We start from the raw sequence: 25,216 nt of genomic DNA, 5'->3' as shown, positions 1-25,216 counted from the left end.
GTAGAACAAATCAATGAAACTAGGAGCTGGTTCTTTGAAAGAATTAATAAGATTGATAAACCCCTGGCCAGACTTACCAAAAGAAAAAGAGAAAGGGCCCAAATTGATAAAATCACAAATAAAAGAGGAGAGATCACAGCCAACACCAAAGAAATACACACAATTATAAGAAAACATTATGAGCAGCTATACGCCAGCAAATTTGACAATCTGGAAGAAATGGATGCATTCCTAGAGAAGTGTAAACTACCTAAAACTGAACCAGGAAGAAATAGAAAACCTGAACAGACCTATAACCAGTAAGGAGATTGAAGCAGCATCAAAGGTCTCCCAACAAACAAGAGTCCAGAGCCAGAGAGCTTCCCAGGGGAATTCTACCAAACTTTTAAAGAAGAATTAGTATCTATTTTCCTGAAACTGTTCCAAAAAAATAGAAATGGAAGAAAAACTTCTGAACTCGTTTTATGAGGCCAGCATTACCTTGATCCCAAAACCAGACAAAGACCCCATCAAAAAGAATTACAGACCAATATCCCTGATGAACATGGATGCAAAAATTCTCACCAAAATACTAGCCAATAGGATCCAACAGTACATTAAAAGGACTATTCACCATGACCAAGTGGGAATTATTCCTGGACTGAAAGGTTGGTTCAACATCTGCAAATCGGTCAATGTGATACACTACATTAATGAAAGAACAAGGACCATATGATACTCTCAATAGATATAGAAAAGGCATTTGACAAAGTACAGCATCCTTTCTTGATCAAAACTCTTCACAGTGTAGGGATAGATGGTACATACCTCAATATCATCAAAGCCACCTATGAAAAACCCACAACGAATATCATTCTCAATTGGGGTTCCCCTAAGTTCAGGAACATAGCCAGGCTGTCCACTAACACCACTGCTATTCAATATATACTAGAAGTCCTAGCCTCAGCAATCAGACAACAAAAAGAAATAAAAGACATCCAAATCAGCAAACAAGATGTCAAACTCTCACTTTTTACAGGTGATATGATACTTTATGTTGAAAAACCCAAAAGACTCTGCTCCAAAACTGCTAGAACTCATACAGGAATTCAGTAAAGTGTCAATATATAAAATCTAAGCACAGAAATCAGTTGTATTTCTATACACCAACAACAAAATGGAATAAAGAGAAATTAAGGAGTCAATTCCATTTACAATTGCTCCCCAAACCATAAGATACCTAGGAATAAACCTAACAAAAGAGGCAAAGGATCCCTACTCAGTAAACTATAAAGTACTCATGAAAGAAATTGAGGAAGACACAAAGAAATGGAAAAACATTCTATGCTCATGGATGGGAAGAAAAAAATATTGTGAAAATGTCTATGCTACCTAGAGCGATCTACACATTTAATGCAATTCCTATCAAAATCCCATCCATGTTTTTCAAAGAAATGAGATAAATAATCCTAAAATTCATATGGAACCAGAAAAGACCCCGAATAGCCAGAGAAATGTTGAAAAAGAAAACCAAAGTTGGCAGCATCACAATTCCAGACTTCAAGCTCTATTACAAACCTGTCATCATCAAGACAGTATGGTACTGGTACAAAAACAGACACATAGACATTGGAACAGAATAGAGAGCCCAGAAACGGACCCTCAACTCTATGGCCAACTAATCTTCAACAAAGCAGGAATGAATGTCTAAGGAAAAAAGACACAGTCTTCAACAAATGGTGTTGGGAAAATCGGACAGCCACATGCAGAAGAATGAAACTGGACTATTTCCTTACACCACACACAAAAATAGACTCAAAATGGATGAAAGACCTCAATGTGAGAAAGAAATCCATCAAAATTCTTGAGGAGAACACAGGCAGCAACCTCTTCAACCTCAGCCACAGCAACTTCTTCCTAGACACATCGCCAAAGGCAAGGGAAGCAAGGGTAAAAAAGGAACTCTTGAGACTTCATCAAGATGAAAACTTTTGCACAGCAAAGGAAACAGTCAACAAAACTAAAAGACAACTGACAGAATGGGAGAAGATATTTGCAAATGACATATCAGATAAAGGGCTAGTATCCAAAATCTATAAAGAGCTTATCAAACTCAACACCCAAAGAACAAATAATCCAATCAAGAAATGGGCAGAAGATATGAACAGATATTTCTGCAAAGACATCTAAATGGCCAAGAGACACATGAAAAAGTGCTCAACATAATTCAGCATCAGGGAAATACTAATCAAAGCCACAATGAGATGCCACCTCACACCAGTCAGAATGCTAAAATTAACAAGTCAGGAAAATCAGGTGTTGGTGAGAATGTGCAGAAAGGAGAACCCTCCTACACTGTTGGTTGGAATGCAAGCTGGTGCAGCCACTCTGAAAAACAGTATGGAGGTTCTTCAAATAGTTGAAAATAGAGCTATGACCCAGCAATCATACTACTGGGTATTTATCCTAAAGATACAAATGTAATGATCCGAAGGGGCATATGCACCTGAATGTTTATAGCAGAAATGCTCACAATAGCCAAACTACAGAAAGAGCCTAGATGTCCATCAACAGATGAATGGATAAAGAAGATGTGGTGTGTGTGTATATATATATATACACACACACAATGAAATACTATGCTGCCAACAAAAACCTGAAATCTTACCATTTGCAGTGAAGTGGATGGAACTGGAGGGTATTATGCTAAGCAATAAGTCAATCAGAGAAGGACAATTTTCATATGATCTCTGTGATATGAGGAATTTGAGAGGCAAGGCTGGGGGTCGTGGGGGAAAGGGAGGGACAAATGAGACAAAATGGGACCGGGGAGGGAGACAGACCATAAGAGACTCAATTTCAGGAAGCAAACTGAGGGTTGCTGGAGGTGGGGGGAAGGAATAGGGTGGCTGTGTGATGGACATTGGGAGGGTATGTGTTATGGTGAGTGCTGTGAATTGTGTAAGACTGATGATTCACAGAACTGTACCCCTGGGACAAATAATACATTATATGTTAATTTAAAAAATAAAGTAAAAAAAAGTAGTGGGAGATACAGGCTTCTAGTTATGGAATGAATGACTCATGTCAATAAAAGATACAGCAGAGGGAAAAGATGATAAGTAAAATGAAAACTTTTTCAGACATACATCAACAGTGGATCCACAGCACAAAAATGTTAAATGAAGTCGTTGAGACATAAGGAAAATGATGCCAGGTGGAAATATGGATCTACACAATTGAATAGGGATCCTCCAAAATGGTAAGTGCACGGGTAAACATATAAGGTAATTTTTATTATTTAAATAAAAATAACTAAATTTTTATTTTAAAGTTTATTAACAGTAGTTTCTGATATCACCTGGAGGATATAGAAATGTGGAAAGAACATTATGTTGACCCACAGAGCAAGAAAAATGCTAGACAAATTGTAAATTAACAACTCTTCTTGAACCTATCGGATAAATGAAGTTGAAGGGCAGATAATTGACCTGAAATCTGGAAAGTTGCCTGAAGATAAAAACAGGACTGGGTCATTGTATACCCAGAAGAGATGTTTTAAAATGCCATATAACCTTCAAGATTAAAGTGGAATTATTTAATGAACTGGTAAAGGCCAACTATGGATTAGCATGTGAGCATAAATTAACATGGATTAGGATAAGGGCCACAGCAGAAGTGTGTTCTCACCTATTTGCAGGCCTTCCTCCCCTTCCAGAAACCCCAGAGGTAAGACTGAAGAGGAACCTGAGAAAGCTCCCCCATGTTTCTGGCCAGAGGAAGAGAACAATAATAGCAACTGTTAAAATCAACATAATCCAACATCCTCCCCCTCTCCATCTGCACTACAGAACAAAAGATTTCATCTTAAAGGTAGTGCACTGAAAGAAACCCATTGCAGCTGAGTGAGGGAAATGCAGCCCCCCACAAAAACTGAAGCCATATTTACCTTCCTAAAATCTTCTACATTTGGAGAAAGAATAGGAATATTTGTGAAGAGCAAGTCTCAAAACTCAGGTTAAAAATATTTGCCTAACACTGAAGCTTAAAAAGAGTATCAGAGAATGTCCCCTTCACCAACTTCCACCTTAACAGACTAATGAACCTCGAGTAAATATTATAGTGGAGTACAACTGGAAGGATTTCAAGAGACTGACTACAGGGAGCAAAACAAAAGAAAGATCCAAATTCAAGAGGAGAGACAAAAAACAAGGTCTCACTAGAGGATTTTTGAAATCTCTTGTGCCCATAGCAACAACAGAATCCAACTCAGATAACCATAGCAACAAATTCCAACTCCTGTAACCATAGCAACAATAGGGACTAAGCAAATTTCAAACCTAGTCCAACTCCTGACTAGATCAACATAAGAATCCACACTAAAGGCCCAGCAGAAGGAAAAACATGCTAATCCTGAAGTATAAAAAAGTATCTCAGTATCTACTACTCTATACATGTTCATCTTCATTTTTTCTTTTTTTTTTTAAGATTTTATTTATTTATTTGACAGACAGAGATCACAAGCAGGCAGAGAGACAGGCAGAGAGAGGGGGGGAAGCAGGCTCCCGCCGAGCAGAGAGCCCGATGTGGGGCTCGATCCCAGGATCCTGGGATCATGACCTGAGCCGAAGGCAGAGGCTTTAACCCGCTGAGCCACCCAGGCGCCCCCATCTTCATTTTTTCAATAAATGATGTTTATTATCAATAATATTATAGATTTCTAGATATATATATTTTTAAAGATTTTTTTATTAACATATAATGTATTATTTGCTTCAGGGGTACAGGTCTGTGATTCATCAGTCTTACACAATTCACAGCACTCACCATAGCACATATCCTCCCCAATGTCCATCACCCAGCCACCTATCACTCCCTCCCCCCACCCCAAGCAACCCTCAGTTTGTTTCCTGAGATTAAGAGTCTCTTATGGTTTTTCTCCCTCACAGGCCCCATCTTGTTCATCTTTAAACAAAAAAAAAATCTATGTGGCATGACAAAAAAATATGAAAAAACAGTTTGAAGTGGCAAAGAAATTATCCAAAGCAGACTGAGATATGAGATGGTTGTTAAAAATATCAGAAAGGGAATTTAAAACACTATGATTAATATGTTTAAGCACTGGTTATCAAAGGAGGAGGGGCAATTTTGCCCACAGGGAACATTTGGAAATGTCTGGAGGTATTTATCATTATCATAAAATGTGCTATGGCATCTAGTGAGTAGAGACCATGGATATTAAGCATCCTACAATACACAGAACAGCACCTTACTATAGAATTATCTGGCTGGAAATATTTGTTATGCTGAGTTTGGGATACCTTGGAAACCCTGTATTAAAAGTTCCAATGAAAAAGGAGAAAGCATGCAAAATTATGTAAATACTTGAACAGAAAACAGAAATTGGAACACATGGGTGGCTCAGTCAGTTAAGTATCTGCCTTCAGCTCAGGTCATGATCCTGGGGTCCTGGGATCAAGCCCTACCTCAGTCTCCCTGCTCAGTGGGGCATCTGTTTCTCCCTCTCCCTCTGCCCCTCTTTCCTGCTCATGCTCTCTCTGTCACTTGCTCTCTCTCTCTCTCTCTCAAGTAAATAAATAAAAAAGAAAACAGAAACTGTAAGAAGGAATAAAATAGATATGCTAGAAATGAAAATCAGAAATTAGATCATCTTTGATAGCTCATCAGTATGCTCATTACAGTTGAGGAAATAATCACTAATCTTGAAGATGAGTAAATAGAAATTACCCAGACTGAAATTACTGAGGAAAAAGAATAGGAAAATAGTACAGAAGATTCAAGCACTATGGAATAATAACAATGGTGTAATACACATGTCAGTGGCATCCCATAAGTAGAAAAAAGAAAACAAGACAGAAGAAATATTTGAAGAAATAATAGCTGTGAATTTTCCGAAATTACAAACAAACACCAAAGACTCAAAATGTTCAGAGATCATAAGGCAAGAAAAATATAAAAGAGAATAGAAACAAATATGCACACTTAGACATATTATATTCACACTACTAAAAAATAACCAGCAAGGAGAAAATCTTTTTTTAAGTTTTTATTTAAATTCCAGTTAGTTAACATACAATATAATATTAGTTTCAGATGTACAGTGTAGTGATTCATCACTTCCCTAAAACACTTGGTGCTCATCACAACAAGTGCACTCCTTAATCTGCATCACCTATTTAACCCATCCTCCTATCCATCTGCTCCCTGGTAACCATCAGTTTGTTCTCTATACTTGACTCTGTTTCTTGGTTTACCTCTCTTGCTCTTATTTTCCCCCTTTGCTCATTTGTTTTGTTTCTTAAATTCCACATATGACTGAAATCATATGGTATTTGTCCTTCTCTGACTGACTTATTTTGCTTAGCATAATACTTTCTGGCTCTATCCAAGTCTTTGCAAATGGCAAGATTTCATTCTTTTTATGTCTGAGTCTCACCCTGTCAGAATGGCTAAAATCAACAACACAAGAAATAACAGGTGTTGGCAAGGATGTGGAGAAAAGGGAGCCCTCTTGCTCTGTTGGTGGGAATGCAAACTGGGTGCAGCCACTCTGGAAAACATTGTGGAGGTTCCTCAAAAAAGTTAAAAATAGAACTACCCTATGATCCAGCAATTACACTACTAGGTATTTACCCAAAGAATACAAAAATACTAATTTAAAAGGATACTTGCACCCTATTGTTCATAGCAACATTATCTACAATAACCAAAGTCAGGAGTGGGGCCATATTTCCTACAGAGGAAGAAAATTAAGAATTACAGACTTCTCAGAAAGCATGCAAGCAAGAATACATATTTTAAGTGTTGAATGAAAAAAATCTCTCAGATTAGTATTCTTTTTTTAATTTAAATTTTTCAGTGTTCCAAAATTCATTGTTTATGCGCTACACCCAGTGCTCCATGCAATACGTGCCCCCCCTAATATCCACGACCAGGCTCACCCATCCCCCCCTTCCCTTCCAAAATCCTCTGTTTGTTTCTGAGTCCACAGACCCTCTCTCTCAGATTAGTATTCTATACCAAATGAGAATACACTTTTAAAAAAGTCCACCTATGTGGTCTAACTGACCTTTCTAAAACATCTTGCACCAAACAGCAAAATGCATATTCTTCTCAGGCACACACAAAGCATTCACAAAAATAGACTGTACCGTGGGCCATAAAACAATTTTTTTACATTACTTCCCTAGGGCTTACTTATTTTATAACTGTTAAGTTTGTACCTTTGATCCCCATCACCCATTTCACCCAGCACCCCCCAACCCCATTCCTTTTGACAACCAAACTATTCTCTATATCTATGAGTTTTGCTTTGTTTTGTACAAAATTTGTTTTGCTGTTTAGATTCCATATATAAGGAAATCATATAATACTTGTATTTATCTGTCTGACTTATTTTACTTAGTGAAGTCCTCAAATACCCTCAAAGTCCACCGATACTTATTTTTAAATTCATTTTCATTTTCTTCGGATAAATTCCCAGAAATGAAATTACTGGATCATATACTAGTTCCAATATTAATATTTTGGGGAGCCTCCATACTGTTTTCCTTAGTGGCTACACAAATTTACTTTCTAACAGTGCATGAGTGCTCTCTTTTCACCACATCCTTGCTAACACATTATATTTTAGTTATTTTTCTAATGATAGCCACTCTGAGGGGTGTGAGATGATATTTTCTTGTGGTTTTGATGTGGATTTCCCTGATGATGAATAATGAGCATCTTTTGATGTGCCTGTTGGCCATCTGTGTATCTTCTTTGTAAAGAGTCTATTCAGATCATCTGCCTATATTTAATTCAGATTTTTTTGTTATTGAGATATATAAGTTCTTTATATATTTTAGACATTATCCATTATTGGATATGTAATTTACAAATGTCTTCTCCCATTCAGTACCTTGACTTTTATCTTGTTGATGGTGTCCTCCACTGTGCAGAAACATTTTACTTTGATGTCCCACTTGTTTATTTTCACTTTTATTGCCATTGCCTTTGGAATCAGATCTACAGAAATATCACCAAAAGCAATGTTTAGGAGTTTACAGCCTGTTTTCTTCTTGGAGTTTTATGGCTTCTTACCATATATTAAAGACTTTATTCTGAATACATTTTTGGTGTGGTATATGATAGTTGTCTACTTTCATTTTTTGCATGTGGCTGTCCAATTTTTCCAGCACAATTTATTGAAGAAACTGTGCTCTCCTCATTGTATATTTTTGCCTCCTTTGTCACAAATAAGTTGACCATATATCTTGTATTTATTTCTGAGCTTTCTATTCTGTTCCATTGATGTGTGTATCTATTTTATACCATTAAATACAGTTTTTATTACTGTAGCTTTATAGTGTAGCTTGAAATGTGGAACTGTGATAACTCCTGCATTGTTTTTTCTTGGGATACCTTTGGCTATTTGGGTTTTTTGTCTTTCCATTTAATTTTAAGAGTGTTTTTTCCACTTTTCTAAAAAATGTCATTGGAAACTTGATAAGGATTGTACTGAATCTATAGATGGCTTTTGGTAGTATTGACATTTTAGTATTAATTCTTTCAATCTATGAACACAGAATACATTTCCATTTATTTGTGTCTTTGATTTATTTCATCAGTGTTTTGCAGTTCTCAGAATAGAGATCTTGGTTAAATTTATTCTGAGGTAAATTTTTTTGGGAGGGGAGAATGCTATTCCAAATTTGATTATTTTCTCTTTCTGATACTTTACTGTTAGTATATGAAAGTACAACAGAATTTCGCATATGATTTTGTACCCTGCAATTTACTGAAAAAAAATTTTTTACTTCTATTTTTTTTGGTGGTGTCTTTAGAGTTTTCCATATATAATGCTGTATTATCTGAAAATAGTCATAGTTTAAAAAATAGCTATAGTTTAATTTCTCCCTTTTTAATTTGGATGCCTGTTACTTCTTTTTCCTGCCCAGTTGCTCTAGCTAGGACTTCCAAATACTGTGTTGAGTAAAAGTGGCAAGAGTGGGCATCCTTGTTTTCTTTTTCATCTCAGAAAAAAACTTAGTTTTTCATATGACTATGATGTTAGCTATTGGCTTGTCATATATGGCCATTATTATGTTGAGGTGCATTACATCTATAGCCATATTGTTGAGAATTTGTATCATAAATAGATGTCAAATTATGTAAATTGTATCTATTAAGATGATCATAGGGGTCTTTGCTTCATTTTGTTAAAGTGGTGTAGTATGTAGATTGATTTGCAAATGAACCACCCTTTCATCCCTAGATTAAACCCCATGTAATCATGGTGTATGATCCTTTCAATTAATTGTTGAATTCAATTTGCCGTTATCTTTTTATGATTTTTGTCTGTTTTTGTCAGTGTTATTGGCCTGTAATGTTATTTTCCTCTGGTGTCTTCTCTGGTTTTGTTATCAGGGTAATTCTGGGCTTGTAAAATGAATTTGGTACCATTGTTTTCACTTCAATTTTTTAGAAGAATTTGATAAGGATATGTATTAAATCTTTGACTCTTTGGTAAAATTTACCAGTAAAACTATCTGGTCCTGGACTTCTGTTTGTTGCAAGGTGTTTGATTGCTGATTCAATCTTCTTACTAGTAATTGGTCTATTCAGACTTTCTATTTCTTCATGATTCAGTCTTGGAAGATCATAAAATTTTAGTAACTTATCCATTACTTCTAGGTAGTCCAGTTTGTTGGTATATAATTGTTCACAGTAGTCTGGAATTATCCTTTTTATTTTTTAATCAGTTTTAATTTCTCCTCTTTTATTTCTGATTTTATTTAAGCCTTCTCTCTTTTTTCTTAGTCAAGCTAAATGTTGGTTAATTTTGTTTATCTTTTCAAAGTACTATGTCTTGGTTTCATTGATCTTTTCAGTCTCTATTTTTGTTTCCTCTCTGATATTTACTATTTCCTTCCTTATACTAAATTTGGCCTTCACTTGGTTTATTTTTCATATCTTTAAGTGTAGTTAGATTGTTCATTTCAGATTTTTCTTGTTTCTTGTGGTAGGCCTGTATCACTATAAACAACTCTTAGAACTGTTTTTGGTGCATCCCATAGATTTTGGTATGTTGTATTTTCATTTTCACTTGTCCTAAGGTATTTTTTTTATTTTTCTTTGATATCTTCATTAGTGCATTGGATGTTCAGTACCATGTTTTTCAATCACCATATATTTTCAGTTTTTTTAGCTTTCTTCTTGCAATTCATTTGTAATTTCATACCTCAGTGGTCAGAAAAGATGGTTCAAATTTTTTGATATGTTATGTTTATGAGACTTGTTTTCTGGTCTTACATATCATCTATCCTGGAGTATGTTTCATGTGCACTTGAGAAAAAAAATATGTTCTGTTGTTTTTGGATGGAATGATCTGTATATATTTCTTAACTCCCTTGTATAATATGTCATTTGAAGCTGATGCCCCCTCTGACAAAGAAAAATAAAATTAAATTAAATTAAATTAAATTAAATTAAAAAGCTGATGTTTCCCTATTGATTTTCTGCCAGATGATCTGTCGTTTGATGTAAGTAGAGTATTAAAGTCCCCTTCTATATTGTAATGCTATCAATTTCTCTCTTTAAGTCTGTTAATATTTGCTTTATATATTTAGACGCTTCTGTGCAAAATGGATAGTTTCAAATACTATATCTTGTTGGATTTCCACCATTTATCATTATATAATGCTTATTCATCTTTATTTTTTATTACATTCATTGTTTTAAAGTCTATTTTGTCTGATATATGCTAACTAGATTTTGGTTTCATTTGCATGAAATAATCTTTTTCCATCCCTTCACTTTTGGCCTTTATGTGTCCTTACATTTGAGGTGAGTCTCTAGCAGGCAGTATATATAATGGTTTTGTTTCTTAATCCATGCAGCCACATTTTGTCTTTTCATTGGAGAGTTTAGTCCATTTACATGACAAGTAATATTTTTAAAAAGATTTTATTTATTTATTTGACAGACAGAAATCACAAGTAGGCAGAGAGGCAGACAGAGGGGGCGGGGAGCAGGCTCCCCATGAAGCGGAGAGTCTGATGCGATTCGGGGCCTGATCCCAGGACCCTGAGATCATGACCTGAGCCGAAGGCAGAGGCTCAACTCACTGAGCCACCCAGGTGCCCCTACATGACAAGTAATATTGACAGATACATAGTTATAGCCATTTTGTTAGTTTTCTGGCTCTTTTGTATTCCCTCTCTTTTCCTTTTTTCTTCTCTTTTATTCTTCTCTGTGGTTTGATGACTTTATTGTAGTGTTATTTAGATTTGTTTTACATTATCTTTAGTGTATGAATATAAATTTTTACTTTGTGGTTATCATGAGGTTCACATGTAACAGCTCACATCTATGAGCCTGTTTTGAGTTGATTCCAAGTTATATCTGAACACATTCTAAAACTGCATTTTTATCCCCCACCATGTTTTATGTTTATCATATTACATTATACACCTTTTTATTTTGTATATCCTTTAGCTAGTCATTGTTGTTATCATTATTTTTACTTTTATCTTGTAACCATCATACTAGTTTGATAAGAGTTTAATTCCTTTACTACATATTTACTTGTATCCATGAGATATTTACTGTAGTATGTGTTCTTATTGCTAATTAGCAAAAAGAAACAATCTTTTCTGCTTAAAGCAGTTCCTTTAATATTTCTTGTGGGGCTGATTTATTGGTGGTGGACTCCCTTAGTTATATTTGTCTGGGAAAGTCTTTATTTCTCCTTCAAATCTGAATGATATCTTCACTGGGTAGAGAATTCTTTTTTCCTCTCAGCACTTTGAATATATCATGCCATTCCATTCTGGCTGGCAAAGTTTTTGCTGAAAAATCTGCTGATAGTTTTATGGAGGGTTCCTTGTATGTAAAAATTTGTTTTTCTCTGCCTTTTTTTTTTTGAAACCATAAAACAGTTTTATTAAGGATAGTACACTCTCAAGGTGGGAAAGCAGACAGGCCCAGAAGTGGCAACTGCTGTGAGCCTTCAAATAGGCCCAGAAGTGGCAACTGCTGTGAGCACGTTCTTGCATCATGGACTAGGTGGGTTTTTTTTTATTTTTTTAATTTATTTTCAGCGTAACAATATTCATGTTTTTGCACCACACCCAGTGCTCCATGCAATACGTGCCCTCTCCAATACCCACCACCTGGTTCCCCCAACCTCCTATCCCCCGCCCCTTCAAACCTCTCAGATTGTTTTTCAGAGTCCATAGTCTCTCATGGTTCACCTCCCCTTCCAGTTTCCCTCAACTCCCTTCTCCTCTCTAACTCCCCTTGTCCTCCATGCTATTTGTTATGCTCCACAAATAAGTGAAACCATATGATAATTGACTCTCTCTGCTTGACTTATTTCACTCAGCCTAATCTCTTCCAGTCCCGTCCATGTTGCTACAAAAATTGGGTATTCATCCTTTCTGATGGAGGAATAATACTCCATAGTGTATATGGACCACATCTTCTTTATCCATTTGTCCGTTGAAGGGCATCTTGGTTCTAGGTGGTTTTTAATGGGGGATGCTTCTAATCATCTGGTGGACTCTTCTCTCAGATTGGGAGGGACTCTTCCCAGATGAGGGACTCATCTGGAGGAGTCTTCTCTCAGATTTTGACCCTCTGAGGTTTGTACTGGAACCACTGTAGCAGCCTTCCTCCATCAAGGGGACTATAACTGCAATGCAAATGCATTATAATGAAGGTAGGGGTTGTCCTGGGGCAAAGGTGGAAGAGGGCAGCACATGATCTGTACCTGTGGCCCTTGGTCTGTAGCCCCAGGGTCTTGGAAACTACATGGTCAGGATGTAGTAAGCCACAAAATCAGGATATTGTGGTGATGGGAGCAGAGGGTCCTTCATCCATCACCAACAGCAGGGCATCAGTTTCTGATCACTGAGTCTTTTGACCTTGGGGGCAGTTAGCTGTCCAATGTCCTGTCAGCTGACATTTAAGACAGGGTATTTTGGGGGACTTGTGCTGAATAGGACATTCCCACACCCAATGGCTAGTCCTACAGATCAGGCATTTTCCTGATCTCTTTTCAGGACAGAGTTGGATATCCTTGGAGTGGGCTCGGTCCTGTGGGTCCACTAGCAATTGGGTCTGCCTTACCACCTTCCTTTGTTCCTTCTCTGAAGAACTGACCTCTCCCTTTTGGTTCCTGTTACAAAACACAGGAGTTGCTGCTAAAAGGAATTCCTCAAGAGTGGTGACTGAAAAAATAAAAAAAAAATTTTTAAATTCTCTTTTGTTTTTTCAGAAAAAAAATTCTGATTCTCTTACTAGTTTTTGCAGCTTCCACCTGATATCTGAAGCAGACTAAGAGAAGAATTTGTCTTTTAGTATTATCTGTCCCTCAAAAGACCAGAGATCAAGGTTAGTATATTTAGTCACAGCCTCTTTAAGTCTTTCCAGAAAGGTGGTTTCCATTTGGCTTCTGTCTGACTGCAGCTGTCTTAAAGTAGCTGATGGATTTTTGTCAGCTGACTTTAACTTTGCCTTAACACAGAAAGTAGTCTCATTCTCATGTCTCTGAAGGTGGATTATAATCCCATCCCAGATTCATGGGAAGGACAGCAGTACCTCCTATTGGGTTTTTGGTATCAGAAAGGTGAAGACTATTAGCATAAACCCTGGCTTCCTTAAGAAAAATTTTCCTTCTTGGTCTCTGAAAGAGTCTGTCATAAAGTGGTCATCACATCTTTCCAAGATAGATCATAAGCCAAGGTCAAATGCTAGAAGACTTCTATGTAACCATTTGGGTTACCAGAAAGCTTCCCCAGGTCTTGTTTAATCTGTTCAACTCTATGAATGAGAAAGGTTTTGAGTAACCTGAAGACAAAGCTCCTTGGCCACTTCAACCACAGGATGCAGCTTGGGGTGGGAAGCCCCTGGATATGTAAGCAGTGAATGGCGAGGGTCACAGGTTGGGAGACATGGATACAAACCAGCTGGCCTGGAAGGAGGGGCAGAGGGAGGAATAGAGGGTGAAGAAGATGGTTTGGGCAGTGCCAGTGCCTTCTGAATTTCCTCCTCACAGAGGGACTTAGCATCTCTTGATAGGGTGTCCCTTGGCAACTACAAAGAAAGCCATGGGAAAATCTGTGGCACTGAATGTGTTAAAAGACAGGCTAGAAGGAGAAGGTCAGATTGCTGGGGATGAGGCTTCATCCAAGAAAGGACTATAGTGAAGATGGTTGTGGCTGGCACAGATGCAACAAGGAAATACATGATAGGAAACTTGAGATGATGAGGTGAGAGACACACAGACTAGTGGTCCCCAGCAGTAATAAAGAAGAGGGTTAAAATAATGAGTTAAAACATTCTCAAGAAAGCATGGGATAGATGGGAAAGGCTGAGAGGACATTCCTTGAAGGTGATGGTCCTCTAGAAATCCAAGTTTGAAGTGGTTGGGGAGACAGGAACCAGCCAAGAAAGGGGCAATTCAAACTGTTGTCCTCTAGAGGAGGCAGATAAGCGGAGTCAGAGGCAAAGTGATTTAAAGCACACCACCAAAAGGTGGCATGCAAGTTGGTGCAGCCACTTTGGAGTACAGTGTGGAGATTCCTTAAGAAATTAAAAATAGAGCTTCCCTATGACCCTGCAATTGCACTACTGGGTATTTACCCCAAAGATACAGATGTAATGAAAAGACGGGCCATCTGTACTCCAATGTTTATAGCAGCAATGGCCATGGTCGCCAAACTGTGGAAAGAACCAAGATGCCCTTCAACAGACGAATGGATAAGGAAGATGTGGTCCATATACACTATGGAGTATTACGCCTCCATCAGAAAGGATGAATACCCAATTTTTGTAGCAACATGGACGGGACTGGAAGAGATTAGGCTGAGTGAAATAAGTCAAGCAGAGAGAGTCAATTATCATATGGTTTCACTTATTTGTGGAGCATAACAAATAACATGGAGGACATAGGGAGATGGAGAGGAGAAGGGAGTTGAGGGAAACTGGAAGGGGAGGTGAACCATGAGAGACTATGGACTCTGAAAAACAACCTGAGGGTTTTGAAGGGGCAGGGGTGGGAGGTTCGGGGAACCAGGTGTTGGGTATTAGAGAGGGCACGTATTGCATGGAGCACTGGGTGGGGTGCAAAAACAATGAATACTGTTACGCTGAAAAGAAATTTTTAAAAAAAGTGGCAGCATGAAAAGGATTGTGTCTCAGCTCTTGGCATGGACACAATAAAAAGTTAGAGATCAAGTGCCCAAAGTGAAAGCAGCAAACTGTTTGATTATGGACATTACACTCTCAAGTTGGGAGAGCAGGCCAACTGCCTCTCTTGCTGGTTTTAATGTTATCTCTTTATATTTAGACATTTATATTATAATGTGTGTTGATGCGGGTCTCTTTGGGTTCATCTTGTTTGGAATTCTGGATTTGGAGGATTTTGAAGATTCCTGGATTTCCATGTCTCCTTACTTCCACAGGTTTGGGAAATTTTCAGCCATTATTTCCTCATATATTTTTTCTTTTTAAAAAAGATTTTATTTATTAATTTGAGAGAAAGAGAAAGAGAGAGACCTGAGAGCAAAGTGAGATGTAGAGGGAGAAGCAAACTCTCCACTGAGCAGCGAGCCCAATGTGGGGCTCAATCCCAGGACCCTGGAGCTAGAGGCAGATGCTTAACCAACTGAGCCACCAAGGCACCCTGACCTTCTCAAATATTTTTTCTGCCTCTTTTCCCCTTCTCCTCCTGGGGCCCTAATAATGTGAATTATTTTGCTTAGTGTTGTCCCATGGGTCTGTTACTATATCTTTTTTTTTTAATTCTTTTTACTTTCTGTTGTTCTGTTTTTGTGAGTTTTATTCTGACTTTCAGATCACTGATTTTTTTTCTTCATTTGTCTGCTATTCAAACTAAAAATTTTTAGATCAGTTAATGTACTTTTCTGCTCTGTGTCTTCTTGCTGGTACCCTTTAATTTTTTATATTTTGCTGAAGCTCTCACTGTATTCATTCATTCATCTTTCATGTTTGGGAAGCCGTTTTATGACCATTACTTCAAACTCTTCTTGAGGTAATTGCTTGTATCTCCTTTATTAAGGTTCTTTCCTGGGGTTTTATCTTGTTCTTTCATTTGGAACAAATCCCGTGTTTTCTCATTTTGCTTGACTCTCTGTCTCTATATCTTAGGCAAGACAGCTTTCTCTCATAGTTTTTAATGTTGGCCCTTTTTAGGATGTGAACTTTATTATTTATCTTTGTCCTAGTTCTTAGCTGTCTTTCAAACTGTCTGTTCAATTTTTTCAGGCCCCCCTGTGCCCAGAAACACAGCTGCCCTGGCCACCAGAGTCCAGCATTCAAGGGACATCCTCTGTATGTGCTGTATATACCCACTTCTTTTAGGGGACTATGCGGGGGTTGGGGGTGAGGTGTTCATCTACTGCAGGAGTGGCATAGTTGGATAGAGTGCTTGTCAGCATTCTCTGACAGTGCTACAGGAGTGGTGTGGAGTGGTAGGCATTAGCAGGTAAGGATAAGAGTGAAAAAATTGTACTTGCTAGCACCAGGGCTAACAAGGTAGAGGGAGAACATAAGAATGGCATCCATTAGTACCTCTTTACCTGTAGAGAGTCTCAACAGGCTTTTGATCCTCTTGAAAATGCATTAAGATTAGCAAATGAATCTCCTTCACATGTGATCTAGCTTCTTTTTAAACTGCTCCTTTTGGGGGTGCCTGAGTGGTGCATTTGGAAGTATCCAATTCTTGTTTTTGGCTCAGGTCATGATCTCAGGGTCCTGGCGTCAATCCGGAGTCAAGCTTCACCCTCAGTGTGGAGTTTGCTTGAGATTCTCTCTCTCCCTCTCCTTCTCCTCTCACTCATGGTTTTCTCTCTCCCTCCCTCCCTCTCTCTCTAAAATAAATAAATAAAATGTTTTTTAAAAATAAAAAAATGAACTGTTCCCTTTGTCCAGGGTTCTGGAGTGAGTGAATCTGCATGTGAATATTTTAAGCGTGGAATCTCAATTACCTATAGCCCTATGGTTCTCCTAAAGTATGCTCCATTGTTTTGACAAACCAGATATATTGAGATCTCATCTTTCCAAAGCCAGTCTAAAGGGTTGGGGTCCCTGATGTGGAGCACAAACCACCTACTCCTCAGGGAGAATTTCCTTGTTTGTGAGATCCCTCCATTTTGTGGGTTGCCACTCCAGGGATAGAATTTTTAATGACACCACATCTCTGACTCACTTGTCTCTCTCAATGTGGCCCTTTATTCTTTGTTGGAGAGTAGCTATTCAGCCAGTTCTCAGGTTTTTTTTTTCCCCAGAGTGAATTGTTCCATTTAAATTTATGGTGTTTTAGAGAAAAAGGGCATTCAGGATCTTCTTATAATGTCATCTTAAATTTTTTTTCATTGAAGTATAGTTGATGCACAAAGTTACATTAGTTCCAGGCGCTCAACTTAGTGATATGACAAGTTTATATATTATGCTATGTTTGCCACAAGTGGAGCTACCATTTGTCTTGTTACAGTGTAATTGCAATGTCTTTTACTATACTCCTTATGCTGTGCCTTTCATTCCATAAATAGAAAACTGTATCTCCCTCTCCTTTTTACCTATTTTTCCCATCCCCATATCCACCTCCCCTCTGGCAAACATCAGCTTATTCTCTGTATTTATGTCTGCCTCTACTTCTGTTTGTTTATTCATTTATTTTTATTAGATTCTACATATGAGTAAAATCATATGGTATTTGTCCTTCTCAGACTGACTCATTTCACTGAACATAATACCCTTAGCTCCATTCATGTTGCAATGACAAGATCTTATTAGTTTTTTTGGCTAATGTACATATATATATATCAAATTAAATAAAAAATATTTATTTTTTAATAAATGATTATACATTTCATGAATATTTAATTAAAGTATTTAATTTTAAAATATAATAAATATTAATAAAATATATATTTATATATGCTTTATGTATTTGTGCATGTATATATTTATATATATGCTTTATGTATTTTCATATATATATGTGTATATATATATATATACACACATATACATATAATATATTTAGGTACTCCAATATTGACTTCATAGATATTTGCAAGTGTTATATCTTCTTGTTGGGTTGATCTCTTTATCAGTATAAAGTGTTCTTGTTTGTCTCATGTTACAGTATTTGTTTTACAGTCTATTTTGCCTGATATAAATATTGCTACCCTGGCTTTTTTTCACTTCCATTTGCATGAAATATCTTTTCCCATTATTTCACTTTTAGTCTTCATGTGTCTTTAGGTCTGATGTGAGTTTCTTGTAGGCACCATAGAGATGGGTATTGTTATTTTATCCATTTCATCACCCTATGTTTTTGATTGGAATATTTAGGCCATGTAAATACCTATGGGTATGTACTTACTGCAATTTAGTTAATTACATTCTGGTTATTGTTGTAGTTTTTTTCCTGTTCCTCTCTTCTCTTGATCTCTTTTCTTGTGATTGATGACTTTCTGTAGTGTTATGCTTACATTATTTTCTCCTTATTTTCTGTGTAAATGTTATAGGCTTTTGTTTTGTGGTTATCATAAGATTCCTATATAACATCCTAAGTATATAGCAGTCTATATTAAGTTAACAGTCATGTAAGTTTGAACACATCTAAAAGAAATTCCTTTTTACTACCCCTCAACATTATATATATATGTATATATATATACACACACATATATAGTCATAGTTTACATATGTACATTTACATAGTTTACATACATACATTCATTTCCCTGAACTAATTTTAAGATATAATTGATTTTACTACTTTTGTCTTTTAACCTTCATACTAGGCTTATACGTGATTGCTCTGCTACCTTTACTATATGTTTGCTTTTGCTCATGAAATATTTTCCTTTTATAATTTTCTTACTTTTAATTATGGCCTTTTCTAAACTGTAGAAAGAGCTGAGATGTCCTTCAACAGAGGAATGGATAAAGATGTGATATACATATATACAATGGAGCATTACTCAGCCAACAGAAAGGATTAATGTCATTTACATCAACATGGATGGAACTGGAGGGTATTATGATGAGCAAAACAAGTCAGTGAGAGAAAGAAAATTATCAGACATTTTCACTCATATGTGGAATATAAGAAACAGCACAGAGGATCACAGGGGAAGGGAAGGAAAATTGCATGGGAAGTCATCAGAGAGGGAGAAAAACCATGAGAGACTCAAGTATAAGAAACAAACTGAGGGTTGCTGGAAGGGAGGTGGGTGAGGGGATGGGGTAATTGGGTGCTGGGCATTAAAAAGGGCATGTGATGTGATAAGCACTGGGTGTTATACACAACTGATAAATTATTGAACACTACAACTGAAACTAATGATTTACTATATGTTGGCTAATTGAATTTTAATTTAAAAAGTGAAAAAAAATTATGGCCTTTTCTTTCCCACTTAAATATGTCCATCCTTATAACACTCTTGTAAGGCCTGTTTAGTGGTGATGAACTCCTTTAATTTTTGTTTGGGAAATTCTTTAACTTTCATTAAAATCTGAATGATAACCTTGCTAGGTAGAATACTCTTGAATATAGTTTTTTTTTTTCTTTCAGCACTTTAAATATATTATGACACTGTCTTCTGACCTACAAATTTTTGCTTAAAAATCCACTGATAGCTTTATGGGGTTTCCCTTGTGTGTAACTAGTTGGTACTCTCTTGTTGGCTTTAAATTTTTCTCATTACTAATTTTTGACATTTTAATTATTACGTGTCAGATTTTCTATTTCTTCTTGTTTCAGTTTTGGTAGTTTGTATGTCCCAAGGAATGCATCCATTTCTTCCAGATTGCCTAAGTTTTTGGCATATCATTGCTCATAATATATTCTTATAATTGTTTGTATCTCTGTATTGTTGGTTGTGATCACTCATCTTTTATTCATAATTTTATTTATTTTGGTCTTTTCTCTTTTTTTTTTGATGAGTCTCGTTAGAAGTTTAATGATCTTATTATTCTTTCAGCGAACCAACTCCAGATTTGTTGATCTGTTCTACTGGTTTTTTTTTTTTTTTTAATTTCTGTATCTTTGACTTCTTTGTTTTTTTAAATAGTTTCTGAGGTTCCTGTGTGGCTCAGTTGGTTAAGTGTCTGACTTCAGCTCAGGTCATGATCCTAGGGTACTGGGATCAAGCCCTGCATCAGGTTCCCTGCTCAACAGGGAGTCTGCTTCTTTCTCTACCTCGCACCTTACTCTCAAGAGTCTCTCTCTCTCTCTCTCTCTCACCCTCTCTCAAATAAATAAGTAAAATCCTTTTAAAAAAGGAAAAAGAAAAAATAGTTGAAGAAATAATGGCTGAAAACTTCTCAAACCTGTGGAAGTAAGGAGACATGGAAATCCATGAATCTCCCAATCTGGATAAAATGGATGCCTTCCTGGAAACTTATAAACTACCAAAACTGAACCAGGAAAAAATAGAAAACCTGAACGGACCCATAACCAGCAAAGAAGTTAACTCAGGAATCAAAAAATCTCCCAAAAAACAAAAGTCCAGGGCCAGTTGGCTTCTTGGTAGAATTCTAACAAACATTTAAAGAAAAAATAACATCTATTCTTCTGAAACTATTCCAGAAAATAGAAATGGAAGGAAAACTTCCAGACTCATTCTATGAGGCCAGCATCACATTGGTCCCCAAACCGTACAAAGACCCCACCAAAAAGGAAAATTACAAACAAATATCCCTGATAAACATGGGTAACAAAATTCTCACCAAGATACTAGCTAATAAGATCCAACAGTACATTAAAAGAATTATTCACCACAACGAAGTGGAATTTATTCTTCAGCTGAAGGGGTGATTCACCATCTGCAAATCAATCAAAGTCATATACTGCATTCATAAAAGAAAGGATAAGTACCATATGGTCTTCTCAATAGATGTAGAAACAGCAAAATACAGCATCCTATCATGATAAAAACACTTAGGAAAGTAGGGATAGAGGGAACATAGCTCAAGGTCATAAAAGCCATATACCAAAGTCCCACAGGTAATATCATCCTTAATGGGTTAAAATTGAGAGCTTTTACCTTAAGGTCAGGAACATAACAGGGATGTCCACTCTTACCATTGTTGTTCAACATAGTCATGGAAGCCGTAGCCTCAGCAGTCAGAAAACAAAAAGAAAAAAAATCATCTTAATCAATAAAGAACAAGTCAAAACTTCACTCTTCACAAAAGACATGACACTTTATGTAGAAAACCCCAAAAACTCAAATAAAAATTGCTAGATCTGATGCAAGAATTCAACGAAGTTGCAGGATATAAAATCAATGCATAGAAATCAGTTATATGTCTACATACTAACAATGAGGCAGAAGAAAGAGAAATCAAAGAATCAATCCCATTTACAATTGCACCAAAACTGTAAGACACCTAGCAATAAACATAACCAAAAAGGTTTACCACCTTAATAAAAAAAAATAGGTAAGAACCATATGATCCTTTCAAAAGATGCAGAAAAAATGCATTAGACAAATTGCAACATCCATTCATGATAAAAATCCACAACAAAGTAGGGAATGAGGAAACATACCTCAACATCATAAAGACCATGTACAAAAAACCCACAGCTAACATCATCTTCAATAGGCAAAAACTGACAGCTTTTCCCCTAAGGTCAGGACGATGACAAGGATATACAGTCTCACCACCGTTGTTCAGCATAGTACTGAAAGTCATAGCCTCAGCTATCAGAAAAGAAGATATAAAAATCATCCAAATTGGCGAAGAACAAGTCAAAGTTATACTCTTCACAGATGACATGATACTTCATGTTTAAAATCCAAAGGATTGGGACGCCTGGGTAGCTCAGTGGGTTAAGCCTCTGACTTCAGCTCAGGTCATGATCTCAGGGTCCTGGGATCAAGCCCCGCATCATGCTCTCTGCTCATCAGGGAGCCTGCTTCCCCCCTCTCTCTCTGCCCACCTCTCTGCCTACTTGTGATCTCTCTCTGTCAAATAAATAAATAAAATCTTTAAAAATCCAAAGAACCCCACCAAAAAATTGCTAGAACTGATACAGGAATTCAACAAAGTTGCAGAATACAAAATCCATGCACGGAATTCAGTTGTATTTCTATAGACTAACAACAAGACAGAAGAAAGATAAATCAAGGAATCTATCCTATTACAGTGGCACCAAAAACCATTATATGTGTCAATATTAACCTAACAAATGAGATAATAGAAAACTTTAGAACACTTATGAAAGAAATTGAGAAAGACACAAAAAAATAGGAAAACATCCCACGCTCATGATGGGAAGAACAAATATTGTTAAAATGTTAATGCTACCCAAAGCAATCTCTGCATTCAGTGCAATCCCTATCAAAATACCATCAACAAATTTTTTTTCACAGAGCTGGAACAAATGATCCTAAAATTTGTATGGAACCAGAAAAGACCCCAATAGCCAAAGTAATGTTGAAAAAGAAACCAAAACTGGAATCATTCCATTTCTGGACTTCAAGTTGTATTACAAAGCTATAATTATCACAACAGTATGGTACTGGCATAAAAACAGTCACATAGATTAATGGAGCAGACTAGAGAATCCACAAATGGATCTTCAACTCTATAGTCAACTAATCTTCAACAAAGCAGAAGGCATATCCAATGGAAAAAGGACAGTCTCTTCAGCAAATGGTGTTGGGAAAATCGGACAGGCCGCATGCAGAAGAATGAAACTGGACGATTTTCTTACAATATATGTAAAAATAAACTGAAAATGGATGAAAGACCTAAATGTGAGATATGCATCCATCAAAATCCTAGAGAGAACACAAGCAGCAACCTCTTTGACCTAGGCCACAGCAATTTCTTTCTGGACATATCTCCTAAGACAAGAGCAACAAAAGTAAAAAGGAACAATTGAATTTCATCAAGATTAAAAGCTTTTTCACAGCAAAGGACAGCCAACAAATCTAAGAGGAAACCCACAGGATAGAAGAAGAAATATTTGCAAATGTCTTTTCAGATAAAGTGCCAGTATCCAAAATCTATGAAGGATTTATCAAACTCAACACCTAAAAAACAAACAATCCAGTCAAACAACAGGTAGAGGACATGAACAGACATTTCTCCAAGGAAAACACAAATAATGTCCAACAGACACATGAAAAAATGCTCAACACCACACAGCATCAAGGAAATACAAATTAAAACCACAATGAGATACCACCTCACACTGGTCAAAATGACTAAAATGAACAAGTCAAGAAACAACAGATGTTGGAGAGGATGTGGAGAAAGGGGAGCCCTCTTACACTGTTGGTGAGAAGGTAAACTGGTGCAGCCACTCTGGAAAACAGTAAGAGGTTCCTCAAGAAGTTAAAGATAGAGCTACCCTGCTACCCAGAAATTGTACTACTTGGTATTTATTGAAAGGATACAAACATAGTGATTCAAAGGGGCACATGCACTACAACCTTTATAGCAGCAATGTTCACAATAGCTAACATATGGAAAGAGCCCAGATGTCCATCAATAGATGAATAGATAAAGAGGTAGTGTATATATATACAGTGGAATACTACAAAGCCATTGAAAGGAATAAAATCCTGCCATTTGTGACTTGGAAGGAACTGGAGGCCATTATGCTAACTGAAATAAGTCAGTCAGAGAAAGACAAATACCACATAATTTCACTCATATGTGGATTTAAGAAGCAGAAATGAGCATGAGAGAAGGGATGGAAACAAAATAAAATGAAAAACAAGAGGGAGGCAAACCATAAGACATTTAGACAGAAATTCATGGAGCTAGACAGCATAATGCTAAGTGATATAAGTCAGTAAAAGAAAAACAAACACCATATGATTTAAGATATGTAATATCTTAACTATAGGAAACACCTGAGGGTTGCTGGACGGAGATGGATGGGGGATGGGCTAACTGGGAGATGGGCATTAAGGAGGGCACTTGATGTAATGAGCACTCGGTGTTGTATGCAAATGATGAAGCATTAAATTCTACCTCTGAAGCCAATAATACAGTATATGTTAATTAAATTGAAATTTAATAAAAAATGAAAAAAATGCAACAACAACAACAAAAGAAATATAGGTATTGGGTGTCAGTGTTGTGGCTCTGTGCTTTTACTGAGAGGCCACTGAAGAAAATGTCACCTTCCAATTCTTTTATTCCTAGAGGGGTCTCTTTGTGAATGTGTCTCTTTGGGACATGCTCCAAGATGAGAAACTAACATCCCCACTGTGTGCCCCAGGTGCTCTTCAGAATGCTGCTTTTATTGTATGTTTGTGAGCTGTTTGCCTGCCTTCTCTCCAAAAGCAGTTTAATGCCTCCAGGCTCTCCCTGATTCAAGCTGATTGACCTTGAAGTCTCTAGGCTTTAATCCTGCTGGTTGAAAGAATTCAAGAAATTTGGTGTCTCTCACTTTCCAAGCCAATTCCTATGGGGATTCATTTTTCCTGTGTGCATGCCTATGTGTTAGGTTGTCTCTCATCCTTTCCATGACAGCAGTTCCCTCCCTCCTGCCATCTTTGACCCATTTTTCCCCCAAATTGTGCTTCTGCACTTCATACCTTCTTCAGTTTGGACTCTTCACTATCTTTAATTGTGAAGTTTGTTCTGCCAGTCTTCAGGGTGATTTCTGTTATGTTCAGGTGTTTTAACTGTTAATCTTGTTGTATTCACGAGACAAGACAAACCTAGGGTCCTCCTACTTTTGCTGCCATCATCCTTATTCCCTGGTATCTTATTATTTTTGGTGCAGTTGTTAATGGCATTCCTTTGTTAATTTCTCTTTCTGTTGCTTCATCAATGTAAAAAGTTTCTGCATATCAAATGAAACAATCAATAAAAGATAACCTACTGAATGAGAGAAGATATTTGCAAATGACATATCCAATACAGTGTTAGCATCCAAAATATGTAAATAACTTATAAAACTCAACACCCAAAAATGAACAATCCAATTAAAAAATGGGCAGAAGACATGAACAAACATTTCTCCAAAGAAGACATACAGATGGCCAACAGACACCTGAAAAGATTCTCATCATCACACATCATCAGGGAAATGCAATCAAAACTACAATGAGAAGCTACTTCACACCTATCTGAATGACTGAAATAAAAAACACAAGAAACAAGTATTGATAAAGAAATGGTGATAAAGGAACCCTTGTGTACTTTTGGTGGAAATGCAAACTGG

This window comes from Enhydra lutris, unplaced genomic scaffold, assembly GCF_002288905.1.
Source record: "Enhydra lutris kenyoni isolate GAN:26980312 unplaced genomic scaffold, ASM228890v2 scaffoldscaffold79, whole genome shotgun sequence".
In the NCBI taxonomy this organism is placed as follows: Eukaryota; Metazoa; Chordata; class Mammalia; order Carnivora; family Mustelidae; genus Enhydra; species Enhydra lutris.
Note: the sequence above shows the minus strand (reverse complement) of the source record.